Genomic DNA, 16,142 nt, shown 5'->3' on the forward strand with positions numbered 1-16,142 from the left:
GTGCTGCTAGCTCAGTTGACGCACGAGTAAGTCGTGCAGCTGGTAGTGTTGTGGTAGGTGTTGCAAGAACTAGGGTTGTCTCTGCTTGTTTGGTGGCAGCTATTTGTTTCTGTTTGGATTTTTTTGCAACTCATGTAGCATGGGATGCCGTGTTTGTAGAATTTTCCGCTGGACTTTGACCTTCTATTGCACCATCAGTACCAGCAGAATCTGCAGGATTCATCCGCTTCTCATTCCCTGCCATTCTGTGTTTCTTCCTCTTTCTTTGTGCCATGTTAAGTCAATCCAACAAGAAAAACGAATAACAATTTAGTTCTTCAGAACAAATTGATGCGTGATGCAGACGAACTGAACTTTGATGTTAGACAACCACATGATAGGAGGATGTAATATGTATGAAAAACAGGACGGAAGAGATAACGAGAACTATGATGTGTAAACTAAGAAGAAGACATTTCACCAAATTAGAAGCAATGCAATGGAAGGTAGATACCATATGAAAGATGCTACAAATATCGCTCTGCCAAGTTAACAGTGTCTCATCATAAATGGCTTTTAAACAAATGTGAAGCAGTACAAGAAATAAATCATATGCAAGATGCAAACAACATCACACTACCATGTTAGAGGTCTCTCGTCATTAGTGCCATTGCATATTCATAGCTTATGATGTGTAAACTAAGGAGAAGGCATTTCAACAAATTAGAAGCAATGAAAGCTAGACACCATATGAAAGATGCAACGAATATCACTCTACCAAGTTAAAATTGTCTCGTCATAAGTGCCATTTCAACAAATTAGTAGTACAAGCTAGAAAAGAATGTGAGATGTAACCTATATCACACTCCAAAGTCAAACGTGTCTTATGATAAGTGATTGTTGCAGGTTACACAATAGTAGTAATTTGATGTAAGAACATGGTGTGATAGACAGATATTGTATGTTCTAGAAACAGGAACACGTGTCTTATTCAAGTATAACGTGTAAAGTAAGCAGATGGAATTCAACAAAATTAGAAGCAATACAAGCTAGACATCACACATAACATGCAACCACATATAACAGTGCCAAGTTAGAGGGAGCACCGGTGATGCTGCACTAGGGGAGACGTGCTCATCATAAACACAGCTTTTTTGAGTGTCTATGCATGTGTTGTCTTGGAAATCATCTTGGGGGTGTGGAGGAGTAGAAACTGTAGAGGCCCTCCGTTCGGAAGGAGCACCTTTATCCGCTGCCTTGCTAACTTCCTTCCGCTTTATTGATCTTGAATTGTCAAGTAAAACCGACAAGAAAAAGCAATAAAATCTCTCTTCAGAACTCATTCATGCATGATACTGACAGTCACTAATTTGATGTAAGGCAAACACATGATACCAGGATGGAATATGTATGAAAAACAGGACGGCATGGCATGTTCACAATTGTTTGTGTAAACTAAGCAGAAACCATTCCAGCAAATAAGAAGCAATGCAAGCTAGACACCACATGAAAGATGCAACCAATATGACTCTGCCAAGTTAAAAGTGTCCCATCATAAATGGAATTTCAACAAATTAGAAGCAGCACATGCTATAAATCATATGAAAGATGCAACTAATATCACACTGCATATACTAAAGGTGTCTCATCATGTTGATTGATGCGGGATACAAAAAAACAATAGTTCTATGTAAGGACATGCTTAATAGACAGATGTACTATGTACTAAATACAGAAAGGCATGTCACATTAACAGGTATAATGTATAAGCTAAGCAGACTAGCACATGCAGTTTAACCAGATTGGAAGAATTACAATCTAGACACCATATGCAACATGCAACCACATATCACGCTGCCTAGTTAGAGCAAGCACCTGCGATGCTAGTGTAGGGGAAATGCTGTAATCAACTACAGAGCTACGTTCACTATCTTCATCTAGCATTTCTATTTCTTGAGAATCATGTCGGGAGGTTGACGCTGCATTCTTCAAATGAGGAGTAGTCCCCTTGCCTGCCTGCCTCGTCATAAGTGATTTATGAGGGATACACCCAAGAACATTAGTTTGATGTAAGAACATGGTTAATACACAGATGTACTAGTATGTACCAAAAACAGAAAGGCATGTCATATTCAAAGGTATAATGTGTAAGCTAAGCAGATGCAATTTAACCAAATTGGAAGCAATACAAGCTAGACATCCGGCTGGAGTGGTGAGCATGATCATCTAGGACCAGAGAGCCTAGTGGGAGGCGGGCTGCTTCGCCACCATCGCAGCTTTTTAGTTGGCTTCTAGGTGATGCCTATCTTTGCTGGGCTTGTCACTGGCTCGGCCAGTGCCCTGACTAGCTATTTGTCTTCTGGTGCTCACGGGATGGTGGTCCATGTAAAAAAATATCTTTCCTTATCTTACCGACTTCGGCCTTTTGAATGAAAGCTAGACACCATATGGAACATGCAACCACATATGACACTGCGAAGTTAAAGCAAGCACCTGGGATGGTGGTTCATTGCGAGCGAGGTCATCAACTCCAGAGCTACGTTTACCGTCTCCATCTGCTGACACTACACCCTTTATAGCGCTGTAACGTGTCTTGCCTACCCACACACGAAGCTAGAGCGACTTCTCTCTTTTCTTTTTGGCTTCTCTCATGGTAGCAGAGTCTGAAATACCCTTGCATAAAAACAGAATAGTGAGAGTAAGGGTGAAGTGTGTGCAGAACTAGTGCACTGTAAAAGTAGCAGATAGCAGGTGGCTGAAAAATAAATGACAGGAGACATATGATAGCTCTACAACATTGCATGGCAAACAAAATTAGATTCTACTCCGTATGATTTTGTAATATAAGAGCACAGGAAATGCAGGTACTCCTCCAGCACACCACCACATGTGGTCATATCTAAGATAACAGTCGACTGAAAATAAATAGGTCAGTCGATTTTTTTTAATGAACCGTCCGATCTATAAGGAACGGGCAGATGGCCTTCGTCTACCTCCCGCCAGTCACTGTTGACGATCTTTCTCGAACCGCCAGTGACCACCGGCCCAGACCCCTGCCTCCGCCGCCCCGCCCTCACACCACCGCCGTGCTTGGCAGCGCCCCCAGGCCACCCTTTAATCCCGGCCGACCTCCAGATTGGGCGCCAGTAGCTCTAGGCCGCACATGCCCCTAAGATAAACACCAAGGCGCTGCTTCCCCGGCGTAATAGGCGTACTAGCGCCTGTTACGCCGGGGAATGCTTCCGTTAATTGGGAATCAACTGGCCAGAAATTGAAATTCAGGGGGGCGACGGACCTCTAGCTAAGGTGAAATAGTATATGAGGAGAAACCTTGTGCATCACGAGTTACTAGGAACATCTAGTATCAAGAAGAAGCAGTCAACTAGTGTCTTCTGTGGGATGAATACCGTGCAAGTAGAGACGTAAGATTTGCACGAATAAGGGAAGAGGAGTACCTTTTTGGGTTGCCTGTGTGGTCACCTCCACATGTCGCGCCGATCTTCTTCTTTTTACCGGGGAAACGGATGTTCTGGAGGGTGCAGGCTTGGACGAACCCATGGCCAAATTGTTGACTGTGTTGCCGTGGCCGTATGTCGGCGGAGGGGAAGCAGATCCGAGGCGGCGAAGGACGGCATAGCAGGAACAGCTCCGGTGCGGTGGAGGGTGGCGAAGTTGGAGTGGCAGCGGTGAGGCACAGGACGACGTGGTTGAACTGGCTCAGGTACGGACTTCTCGGCCTCGGCTTCAACTACTAGCCGTGGAGGGCATTGCGGTTGAGGTTGCGGTGGACGACGATGTCGGGGTATCGATTCCGGCGTGATGGAGGAGGGCGGCGGTTGATGGGTGGGATGGGGTGGCGGATGGAGGACGCCGGGGTTTCGCGGCTGGTGGAGAGGTAGTTTTGGCGCCCACGGAGTACGAATGGGGAATCGGATGGGTGGGGGGAACCATGTTTCGGTCTGGGACACGCTTGTTTTTGGCTTGTTTGAACAGAAGATGGGACGCGCTTGTTTGAAATTTGGGGAAAGTACAAACTTTGCCCCCCTCTTAAATTTTGGACCTACTGCGGGTCGGGGGTAGGATGGTAATCCCAGGTGTCCCAAATAGTGGGCGGGAGCGATTTCGGCCGCGCGCATGTGTGCTTAGGTGCCCATTGTGTATGAATGTTTTTCGGATGCGGTTGCCTGGCGTCTAGATGAAGCTACAAACCTACCCCGGTTTAGACCTTTGGATGTCGGGCCGGTAGGTTTCACGGGTCGGAGTTATTAGAAAAGTAATTTCCTTGTACTACCAAACATTGGTCTCACGCGGTTTCAGGCAAGTAGAGGCTCTTTTGGCGCTTCGTTCGAAATTTTGAAACACAAGCATTCACGTTTAGAGTACTCTTGAACTATGAGGATTGACCTAAATAGACAATGTTATATTTGACCTTGTATGTTTGAAAACCTCATTAAATTATCCGCTTCTTTTTGTAATTTTGACACTTGAAAATCCTATAACTACGATTATTTTGGAATGGAGGAGCTAAATTTGAATCTATTTTGTACACGACTACATATGCTATTATGTACAAAATCAGAGCAAAGATTGGTGCCCCCATAATTTAGGTATGGTTTACAAATGCCATGATATCAAATTCAAATAATTGAATGGACTTCATGTTGAATTCGATTTTTTTAAACCACCTTAAGTTGAATTCAAATGTATGCTAGTTCATAGGTAGCTATTTATAATGTCCATTGTGTAACTTTCATATGTATAATGCGTTTTACACACACAACATGAACTATACTCACGTTTATATTCGATTTCTAAAGCGATGCATTGTCTGGAGTTCAAAATACTAACTATGTGGATCAATTGTGTCGAATAATAACATAGACATGCTCAAATTCGATAGAATATAGATGTCTGATGGATCAATGACCGCTCCTTACGCGAATTGCAAATATCATAATCCCATCCTAATATTTGGATACAATTTATATCTTTAATCAATGTGTAGAGCAGTCTTTTACATGTAGTTTCACTCTCCATCGGTGGTCTCTCACACATGCTCACACACTCCCTCCCGAGGTGTCTTTCTCGCACACATGCTCTAGATATAACTCTCCCTCCCTCTCGTAACCATTTACAACTGTTTTCACTAACCTTTGTCACAAGCACTCTTCCTCTCGCAAACATACACACGCACAATCCTCATCAACCCTTTCTATATACATGGACCTGCCTACGTGTCTCATGTACGCACATTATCTTTACGCCTGTCTCTCACACATTGTCTCACACCTCTCTTCCTAATCGACGAGTATGATTCTAGTAGAGCATTCTGTAGGATGCCCCTTAAAGTTAGGTTGGATGAATAGTAATATCAGAGATAAAGGGGTTACCTTAGTCCGAGAACCTAGGGTTACAAATCCTAGCCGGCTTTGTCAGTGGACACAGAGTCCTTCACAATTCTGCTATCTTTGTCTTGTACGACTAGTCATCCATGGGTCTTCCTAAATGCGTCACGGGCCGACCAATGTGGCGTAGGTCGGAACCGAACGAAGGGTCTCACCTCGACCCACCGGACCTCACGCGGTGACACACCCTCTGCCCCCACGTCTCATTATCTTCTCACACCCACACATACCAACACAAACACCACACAGACAGAAAATTTCTCCTGGTGCCTCTATTCCCTCCCCCTTGCATATACACACTCACGGGAATGGAATCTCTTGTCGTGACGTCATATTCGTCTCTCTCTCTCTAGACCACTCTCATTTCTCGTGCTATCTCTCCCACGCCCCCCCCCCCGTCGGCCCCCCTATCCATGCCTCTCTCGAATACGTAATACACACACATACCTCTCAAGGCCCCGCCAAATGCATCATCTACACATTCACACATGTTACATCACGTACCCCATTGATCTAAAAAGCCCTCTTTTCACGTTTATTTCGCATACAACATTCCTTTTGAATAAAGTGTGGCCAAAAAATTATTTTAGAGTTTCTACATATATACAACATTACAAAGTTATATGGAGGAGTACGAACGCTAATTTGCATTGCATGGTGCCCACAATGATATTTATTCCGCACTGTGAATTTGTATATTTTTATACTATATACAAAGTTAGTCATAATAAAGAGAAACGAAGAGCATCTCTCTCTCCATCGCATACCCCCCTGTACGCCCCTTTCACGTATGCACACAAAACTATCTCCAGGTCCTCTAAAAGTAAGCCCCAGAAAATTCACGCATGTTTCATCTTTCTCTCGCGATATATGCAATGACGATCATTGTATTTGAAGCGAAAGCACGATACATACATTGGACTTCAGAATCCACTCATTACGGTCACCATTTACATTTAGTGGTTATTATATAGTCACGGGCTCACCGTACAACTCTGTATTTGCTCATGACATGACTAGTTGACCAGTTGAACGCACCACGTGGAACCTCTAGTGTTGCATCACATTATCTCACTACCAACGTGCCCACCTGTCAACTTGTATCTACTCTACATCTACACTCTTATAAAATACATAAAATACACTCTTATAAAAAACAGAGGTGGTGATGATGGTGTGCCTGCCATCCTGCAATATAGGCCGTCCGATTTATATCTGACGGATAGGAAAGAAACTATGGCAATTTTGCAAAAAGGTACCCACACACCTCTCCACATTTGCAAATAAGGCCCTCCCTCGTTCATCCTTTTCTCTCACAAGATAAAAAGGTCATACAAATGCATCTTGATGTTACGTGCAACACACGGGCATCTTGGTAGTAAGAATGAAAACAAACGACAAAAAAATATTTGGACCGTGGTTCGAAGTCATGACCGCGGGCACAGCGGACAAGGTGGCCTTGTATTGGTATGCTGAGCTGTCTGTTTTAACACACAGGAGCTGGTGTGGTGATTATACACACACGCACACATGCACACAAACTGCATCCATGCAACACTCACACAAACACATGCACCCACGCATGCACGCAACACTCACACGTACACACGCAGCCACGCACGCACGCAACACTCACACGCACGCATGCAAGAGTCACACGCACACAGGCACGCATGCATGCACACACCAGTACACCACACGACCAACACACACTCTCACGCTCAAGTGCTCAACCTACACGTGCATGCGCACACATCAGGCCCTGACAGACACATACACAACCAGGTGATTCCCGCGCACGGGTTGGAGCCTTGTCGCGCCTGCGTAAATTTGTGTTTATCTGACCTTTTGCCTATGCGAACTGACAGGTGGGACCCACAAGGAACGTGGTCAATTTAACTAGTCAACATGGGGCCACGCAGACTATTTGGCCGGTCAACAGAGTGCAATCCGATGCTGAACTGTGAGCAAGTGACCGTATAATCACCGCAAAACGTATATAGTGACCGTAATCAGCTTATTCTGAAGTTTGGTGACCGTATTACGCTTTTCGCTCTGTAGGCCCTCCAAAACTACATCTCAACACGTTCTCGCATGTTACATCTAACAACTATGCAATACAGCACTACTACTACACTCTAACACAATAAATCATATGTGTTTTTAGTTTTACTAGATATCATATTGTTACTTATAATTATTCAGTTTGCATACATTAAAATTGCCTTTGAAATGTATGGCCAGTATCATCTACCGTGCGGGAAAAATCCCGCCCTTTCCTATTTAATCGGGTTTGTATCAATGGATCGTGCGAAACAGCAAAACTATAGTACTATACAGTACTACAAGTGACAGTTCACTGGGCCGTCGTGTCGTCTACTCCTCCGTCGTAAGAGTGGAGCGCTCGCTTTCATAAATCTTCTAGTCCCTTTCGCCGACATGTGGGACATCAAGCTACCGGGTCCACATGCCATACCGGAATACAGTGCAGAGCAGCCGGGGTGAAGCACCCCAGTCATGGCGCCGCGTAGTAATGAGCAATGAGGCGTCAAATCACAAAGCTGCACCTTTCCCGCAGTTAGGTTGGAGGGACGAAGCAACCATCATTTCACTCGTTGCTGAATCCGCTTCTCCCTCATCTTCTTCAACTTAACCATGTGTTGCTTCTGCCGTTGTTCTGCCTCATGTGGGACGCGGATCGGCTTGGTAAGGCACTGACACCTGGGACCGCATGTTAGCAAACCGCCAGGACAACGTCCTTCGAAAATAAGAAGCCTAATCCTAGACTTACAAAGGGCTACGTAGCTGCTACGTATACTTTTCATCTAATCTATATATGCCCCCCCTGATTTTCAGGTGGGGTGGGCCTAATCCTCTCCTTTAATCCAATCAAATAGTGCCACATCACATCAGTTTGTAACTTTACGTAAACCATTACGTGGATGTAGCATTGCTCAAATAAGAAACCTCCCCCGCCATCCGCGCGGCAAAATCACCTCCTTTTTACTAATCTTGATTCTATAATTTTTTAGATCAATATAATTGAGATTTGTATAGATAGCACACAGGAGCAAAACCAAGTGGTACGGGTAAGGGCATCCACAATGTGTAGCGAAATGTGAAAATAGCTTTTGGCATCGTGGGAACCATTGTGGACGGTGTTGCCAAAGCCAAAAAGATGGAACCGAAGCTCCTTGATTGATTGATTGAAGGAATAGAAAAATGCAACGTCTCTCCTCTTTCTCCCATGCTTGGACGCATGTAGTACAATATAGAGCACAGAGTCTACTCCCCTATCCCTTCTATCACAAATCACAAAGCAATGAGGCGTCAAATCACAAAAGCACGGACGAAGCAACCATCATTTCACTCTTCGCTGACTCCGCTTCGCCATCGTCTTCTTCGAGAAACCATCTCACCGCACTAGTACTCCTAGTAGTACTAGTAAAGGACTTCCTGGATGCAAATAAGGCGGTTGTCTCAGCTTGGAGGCGGCACTTGCGAATGACTTACCGTGGTCTCCCTCAATGGTGTTCTCCGTCGAACGCACTTCGCCAAACCACCCAAAAAAAGATATCGTCAACGTCACCGCACTGGGGAAGGAAGTAAAATATAGTTACTACCTCCATTTTTTTTGTACACAAGGCCAGTGTATCAAAATTACAATTTGCAAAGGGCCACTAACACTAATCGAGGCAAAATTAATGGGGTTAGCAACCAAGGACATTAATATCCCCTGCATGCATGCGGAAGTGAGAAGGTTGGTTTGCATGGCGCTGCATTAATCAAGCGATGAGGAGTGAGATGGTTAGCTCTTTGGTCTTTGGAGAAAAAATACGCATTAATTGACACGTGAAACGAGGATTTGTATCGATTAAATCCTGCGAAGGAAAACCCCGCCTTTCTTTTTTAACACTAGTACTCCTAGTACGTACGTACTTATCCTGTTTGGGTCTAGGCCTTGCATTGCCAAACTTCGCCACACATTTTTTCCAAGCTTGCCTAAAGTTTTCAAAATGAGAAGGAGGTACATTTGCGCACGGCTGTCGCGGTCGCACCGCACCCTCACACGGTCGCTCCTGCACGCCGCGGTCGCACCGCACCCTCACACAGTCGCTCCTGCACGCCGCAAACCCAACCAAGGGAACGCACCCTCACTGACATGTGCTGTCGCATGTGAACAAACCAAACTCAGCCATGCTATCACTGACACATAATTTTCATCCATAGAGTATGTTTATCCAACCGCATGTTGGGGAGTATCCGTACGGCCCGTGCGGTGGTCTGTTGGGGAAGAAGAAGAGGTGAGGAAGAAGGAAAGAAGAGATAGGAGACGTAGGATATTCATCCAACCGCCTGAAATGGTAGATTGACCCAAGTCACGCGACTTGCATAACAAATATATGTTTTTACATAGCAAAAGATCCATAAAAACAACAACATAAAGAAAAACTATCACTGCTCGCAGAAAGAAACGGCCTCGTCGTCTTTGGCTGCCGGCACGAACCAGCCGTCGCTGCCAACGTGTGTCTTCGCACCGTGGTTGTCCTCGGCCTCCAGCTACTCGTTCAAGCGGAGCGTGCGGGCGCTCTACACGGACGAGAGCACAGCCCGATTCAAGTCGAGGACGTCCGGTTCCGCCTGCAGGAGGGCCTCGATGGCAGCGGCATCCGCGCGCTCCGCGTCGAGTCGAGCCTCCGCCGCCCGGTTCAAGTCCAGGACGTCCGGTTCCCCCTGCAGGAGGGCGTCGATGAGAGCGGCATCCGCGCGTTCTGCGTCGAGTCGAGCCTCTGCCGCCCGGTTCAAGTCCAGGACGTCCGGTTCCGCCTGCAGGACGGCCTCGATGGCAGCGGCATCCGCGCGCTCCGCCACAAGTTGAGCCTCCGCCGCCCGGTTCACATCCACGACATCCGGTTCCGCCTGCAGGAGAGCCTCGATGGCAGCGGCATGCGCGCGCTCCCATGGGGGACTCAGATGCCGGCACGAAGTCGACGTCCATCGTCTCATTCCCATCGGGGGCCTTCCGTGTCGCGACCTCCGCCATGAACATTGGATCGGCTTCCTCCTCCTCGTAGCTTGGCTCCAGAGAACTCGGGGATTGGCCCGCCGCAAAGCGAGCTTGGGAACGAAGGTCTGTGGCACCGACCGCCACCGCGATTTCTGCGGGGCGCTCCGGCATCAGCATCTTGTAGTAAGTGATCTTGCGGCGCACCATGGCTTTCCAGCGAACTAGGGGACGCTTGATGCGAGCTAGGGGATCGAAAGGTGGGGGAATGGGCTGGAGATTTGGTGCGGTTTTAGGGCAGTGGCTGGCGTAGGCCGAGCAGCGAAGGTTCTGGTGTGAATAGTGGTTCTGGTGATAACCGGTCAATCGGTTTTGACTGTACATCGCTCTTGTCGCGTTCGCGTTGCAGCCCGGCACGCTGGACCCTCCACGTCGCTCACCGGATGGAACGCGCTTCGTCTTGCATTTTCGCTCGCTTGTGGGACCGCAGTTGAGAGCAAACCGACGTCCCTCCCCCTCCCCCGCCCGCGTCATTTATTATACCACCACTCCCTCCGTTTTATGCGGAGTAAATAAAAACATAGGGAGTATACTACGGATGAGGATCCCCTGACGTGGCCGAACCCATTGAGTAACTGACATGCGGGGCCTAGCAAGCATGGTGTCCGCCAGTAAGTGACCGAAAGGGAGGGTAAGGCAGGGATACCTACGTCAGAGGATCCACTTCCACTATACTACTTTGACCAAATGTTAGAGTAATAATATATGACATGCAACTTACACAAATGTTAGAGTAATAATATATGACATGCAACTTACACAAAGCATACAGGGTCTAATGCGTTTTTCGAGGCTAACTTTGACCAAATGTTAGAGTAATAATATATGACATGCGACTTACACAAAGCATACGGTCAAATTCGTATGTGAAAGGAGTTTCCAATGATACAATTTTCACATTTTACATCTCATGTACTATTAATCTTGTCAATAGTCAAATTGGAAACCATCTCAAGTACAAATCTAGGAGTACGTACGAATCTAAAATATTGATTGGGCGTTGTTGAATGTTTATACCTTTTTGATCAAAGTAGAGATACTTTGACTACACATAAAACTTATATGTAAACTAGAAAGGATAGGGGGAGTATATTATACGTTCAAAAATGAAACAAACATTGAATACCCTTTATATATGATTTGCGGATGCTATGATCACCGGTTCAAAATTTTGAATCCGCCTTAGGTATCACGTGCCCCCACTCGTTCCCTCTCGATTTCATCTCGGGGTCCAGAGATCTATTGAAAGAGTACTAGGGTGGGTACATGCGAATGATACTCGGCGGAATGTTCAAATGAGGCATGCGGGAGGATGGACTCGACTGGAGGGCGACACGATCGATGGAGAAGAGGGTTGCAGAGGAATGAGAAATAAGCAAACGCCACATGATTATACTTGAACGGCTCAAATAAACAATAAGTTGTCTCGCTTGGCCTACATAGTGAAAGGCCTAATGCGCAACGCGGAGCACTGATGCTCGAATATGGCCGGAAAAACAGGGAAACCGACATGTGGGGCACACCCATCGCGACGATGTAGCGCAGACTAGTCCAATGGAGGAGCTGGCCCACGACCTCCTCGCCACCGACAACCGTTCATGTGGGTCGTTGGGGCCAACAATGGGGTGCAGCTCCAGCACCTCCTCTGGACACGGCGATCGCGGTGAGCGACACGCTCATATCGTCGCTAGACACGTCGGTTTCAGTGTGCCGAGGGTGGCGTTAGTGCTGTGGCACGACCAACGGTATGTTTGGTTTGTGCCCAAGGTTGCCCCACCAAAGCATTGGGTAGCCAAAATTTTGGTTGAGGTATTGGTTGCCCATGATTTGGCTGACATTGGCAAGAAAAATGAACTAGAGTTGGCTAGAGTTCATTGGCATGCCAAAGAAATGGCAACCATCCAAACAAAGACCAATCTTTGGGTCATGACCAAAATTTTGGTTGAGGTATTGGTTGCCCATGATTTGGCCGACATTGGTAAGAAAAATGAACTAGAGTTGGCTAGAGTTCATTGGCATGCCAAAAATATGGCAACCATCCAAACAAAGACCAATCTTTGGGTCATGACCAAATTTTTGGTAAGGTGCACTTTGGCCACAATCCAAACACACCCCAACACCCGGCTCGTCGAGGATGCACGGGGCGCCGCGACGCGTCCGCGGAGTGGTGTAGCGCGGCCAACTGCAGCCTTTGGACCTGAGACCATGCCGGGTCGTCTTGCTTTTTCAATGACATGTGAGCAAAGGGCATCTCCAACGTTGCCACGACCACAGCTGACTACCCTGGCACACCAAAACCGTCGTCCCTCGCGCCGTCGCGCGGTGCGTTCCCAGCCGGCGCCAGCTGCCCGCATTCATGCCGTCCATTCGTATGTCGTCGTTAACAGGCTCGGTGCCCGAGGAACCAACTCCGACGACTTAATGACGCACCCGGACGCTTGGCCTCACCGGAATGCGCTACTTAAAGCGGCAACGCCCAGCTAACCTCCACACCATAGCGCATCGTCCTCCTACCTGCCACCACATCCTCCATGACCGCAAGTGCGAACACTCTGCGCGAGAGCTTGTCTTTGGGCATGAAGCTCGAGGTCGCCGCCCTCGCTCAAGTCGCCTCTCGCGACGCAATAGCGGCGTAGCCGGACGCGACCGCACAAGCGGTGGCCACGCTGGCGGCCGACGACGGGAGCACCGTCAGCCACGCGTCCTACTTGCCACCGTCCAACGTCTGGCACCGCCGAGGTCGGGGACTCCTCCGAGGATGAGTAGGGCATGGGAGGCGGCAGGGCATGGTGTGCCAACTGGCCGGTCCGTATCCCGTGTTCTACTCTTCCTCGCCGGAGACCGCACCTTCACTTCACGGGTCTTGAACCCCACCCCCGTACATAGAGATCGCAGATGGAGGACGTCGGTCGCCGCCGTAGAATAGGTTTAGGGTCGAGTTTCTTTTATTTTTCTGTCCTATAAAAGTTCGAAATGTAATGAAAATCTGCCATGTTTGCATTAATCTCGGCCGGTGTATATGAACTTTCACAATAATATACATGTTGTAGGAGTACTAGCAAGATGCCCGTGCGTTGCACGGAAGATCAAGATCTTGTGGGAGAAAAGGATGAATGCGGGAAAGCCTTATCTGCAAATGTGGAGAGGAGTGCGGGTAAATTGTCATAGTTTCCTTCCTATCCGTTAGATATAGATCGGACGGCCTATATTGCAGGATGACAGGCACACCATCATCACCAACTCTGCTTTTTATTGAACCGAGACAAATCTAACATGCGAAGTAAAATAAACACATTGGGTCTATACATACACAAATTATCTTAGGCACTCCAATAGTACGTCCACTACACATTCACGCATTTCACATCTTTCTACATCTACGGGAACCTACGAAAGGGTTAACGTAAATTGCCTCTCTCTCCCTCCCCTGATTTTCATGGTGGTGGGCCCCTTCCTCCCCCCAATCTACAATCAACAGCTCACACATTTCACATTACGTTAATTACGTAACTGGGATTACGTAGGTGTAGCATTACTCGTCCTAAAAAAACCCAACGAAGCCAACCTCCCAGCATATCGCGCGGGAAAAGACCCGGCCGCGCCGTTTTAGTCGGGATTACCGGATTACTAGTAGTAGTATCGATGGATCACGTGAAGCAACAAAAAATATATTTTTTGAGGGGGCGAAGCACCTAGTTTAAAAGGAAAAAAGGCGGTACACTCACAGCACTCCTGTCGCGGTCGCATTGCACCCCACACACGTTCGGTCCTGCACACGGCTCACGCAAACGGAACGCGCTTCGGCTTGCCTCTTCACTGACACGTGGGACTGCACTTGGAGAAACCGACTATGCGCCATACTCCCCCCGCCCACCGCGCGAAAATCCTCCCCCCACACCGAAAAATTCCCCCCAAATCCGATTCAACCGTCCTTCGGCCAACTAGCCAATAATATTCCCCAAACCCCCCTCCCCCCTGTCCCCCTCCACTCCATTCGCTCCGCCAAAGCCGCCCTCCCCGCCACGCCGATACGTCGGTGCCGTGGTTCGGCGATCCTCTCGCTCCCACAGTACCCTCTCGTAGACTGCAGTCCTCTAGCCGCGCCGCCACCTCTGGCTACGTTCTTGTGGAGGCGCACGGCGGTCAGCGCCGCCACCGCTGGCGACGTTCGTGTGGAGACGCACGGAGGTCAGCTTCTCCCACGGTACGCAAATTCTAGACTGAGGCCCCGTTCATGTCGGTGTAGCGCTGAATGTTAGTTGATAGACGTTGTTAATCTCACTGTTTGCCGAAGTAGTTTATGGCATGCTTCCTTGCCCTGTTCTGCACTCAATCTGCTTAGCTGAGATGGCATGCCAAGGCCGATTAGTTGCTAAAATATCCTGCCATATATTTATTGTGACGTAGATTGCCATGGTCTAGTAGCCAATCTGTTAGGTGAAATAGCTCTACACCGTTTTATACTCGATCTTTCTTGCTGCGATGGCCTTCGATAGTTCGATGGCTGTGTGCTCGGCCTCATTGACTGCTGAAACAGCCTGCCATAATTTGGCACTCAAATCTGTTTGCTAAATTAGCTTTACATATATTTCGTTACTTAGATCTGCTCGTCCAAATATCTTGCCATACCTTTAGACATCGACCTAGGTATTTTTTTCTGGACTTCATAAAAAAGCATATATGTTTTTCCTGTAATATCTAGTAGAAGAACTAATTTGTATGTCTAATAGATGGACAGGACTTGGATAACTTCTGCTCGAAGATTCTCCGCTGCATATGTCGACGGGGTTGAAAACTTCATGAACTTTATCAGAGCTGAGTACGGTGGTCCAAAGTCAGATGTGCTCTGCCCGTGTAGCAATTGTATGAATTCAGTTACAAGACCCCAGTCAACTGTGCAAAATCATCTACACTTGTATGGGATGTCGGTCACATATACTAGGTGGGTTCATCATGGTGAAGCTGTGAACGTCAATGTTATTGACTACGTGGAAGCAGCAGATCACCATCTTGATCTGCCTGATGCTCAGGTGGAAGAGGAGGAGGAGGTGGTGGTGGCGGAGCCAGTGAGTTTGACCAACATTGAAACACGCTACGAAATGCTCGTGCATTCCGTGAAATTTCACCTGCAGAAGAAAAACGGTGGGCCCGCATGTTGGAACAATGCAACATTGCTGTCACCCCAGGAAATAAGCTGTCAGTATTCTCAGCTATGGTCACCTTTCTTCAGGTGAAGACATCAGAGCGGATGACCAACAAATCATTCGATGCGATGTTGGCTGCTTTCCGCGAATCTTTCGCAGATGCGTCTGAGCTGCCACACACCTACAGTAAAATGAAGAATTTCCTTCATGCAGTTGGAATTGGATATGATATGATCCATGTTTGTAAGAATAATTGTGTTCTGTTCCGGAAGGATTATGCCAACTTAAGTGAATGCCCGAAATGCAAATCATCAAGATGGAAAGATGGCGATGCTGTGAAGAGGATTCCTCATAATGTTCTGAGACATTTTCCAATTATACCAAGATTGCAGAGGTTGTTTCATGATGCTGAAATAAGAGAGGATGTACTGTGGCATTCTAGGAACCAGGAGTACAGAGATCAGAATGTAATGAGCCATCCATCTCATGGTAGTGAGTGGAAAAGCTTCAATGATAAACACAAAGAGTTTGCTGCTGACCCGAGACACA

Source organism: Aegilops tauschii, chromosome 3 (assembly GCF_002575655.3).
Source record: "Aegilops tauschii subsp. strangulata cultivar AL8/78 chromosome 3, Aet v6.0, whole genome shotgun sequence".
Classification (NCBI taxonomy): Eukaryota; Viridiplantae; Streptophyta; class Magnoliopsida; order Poales; family Poaceae; genus Aegilops; species Aegilops tauschii.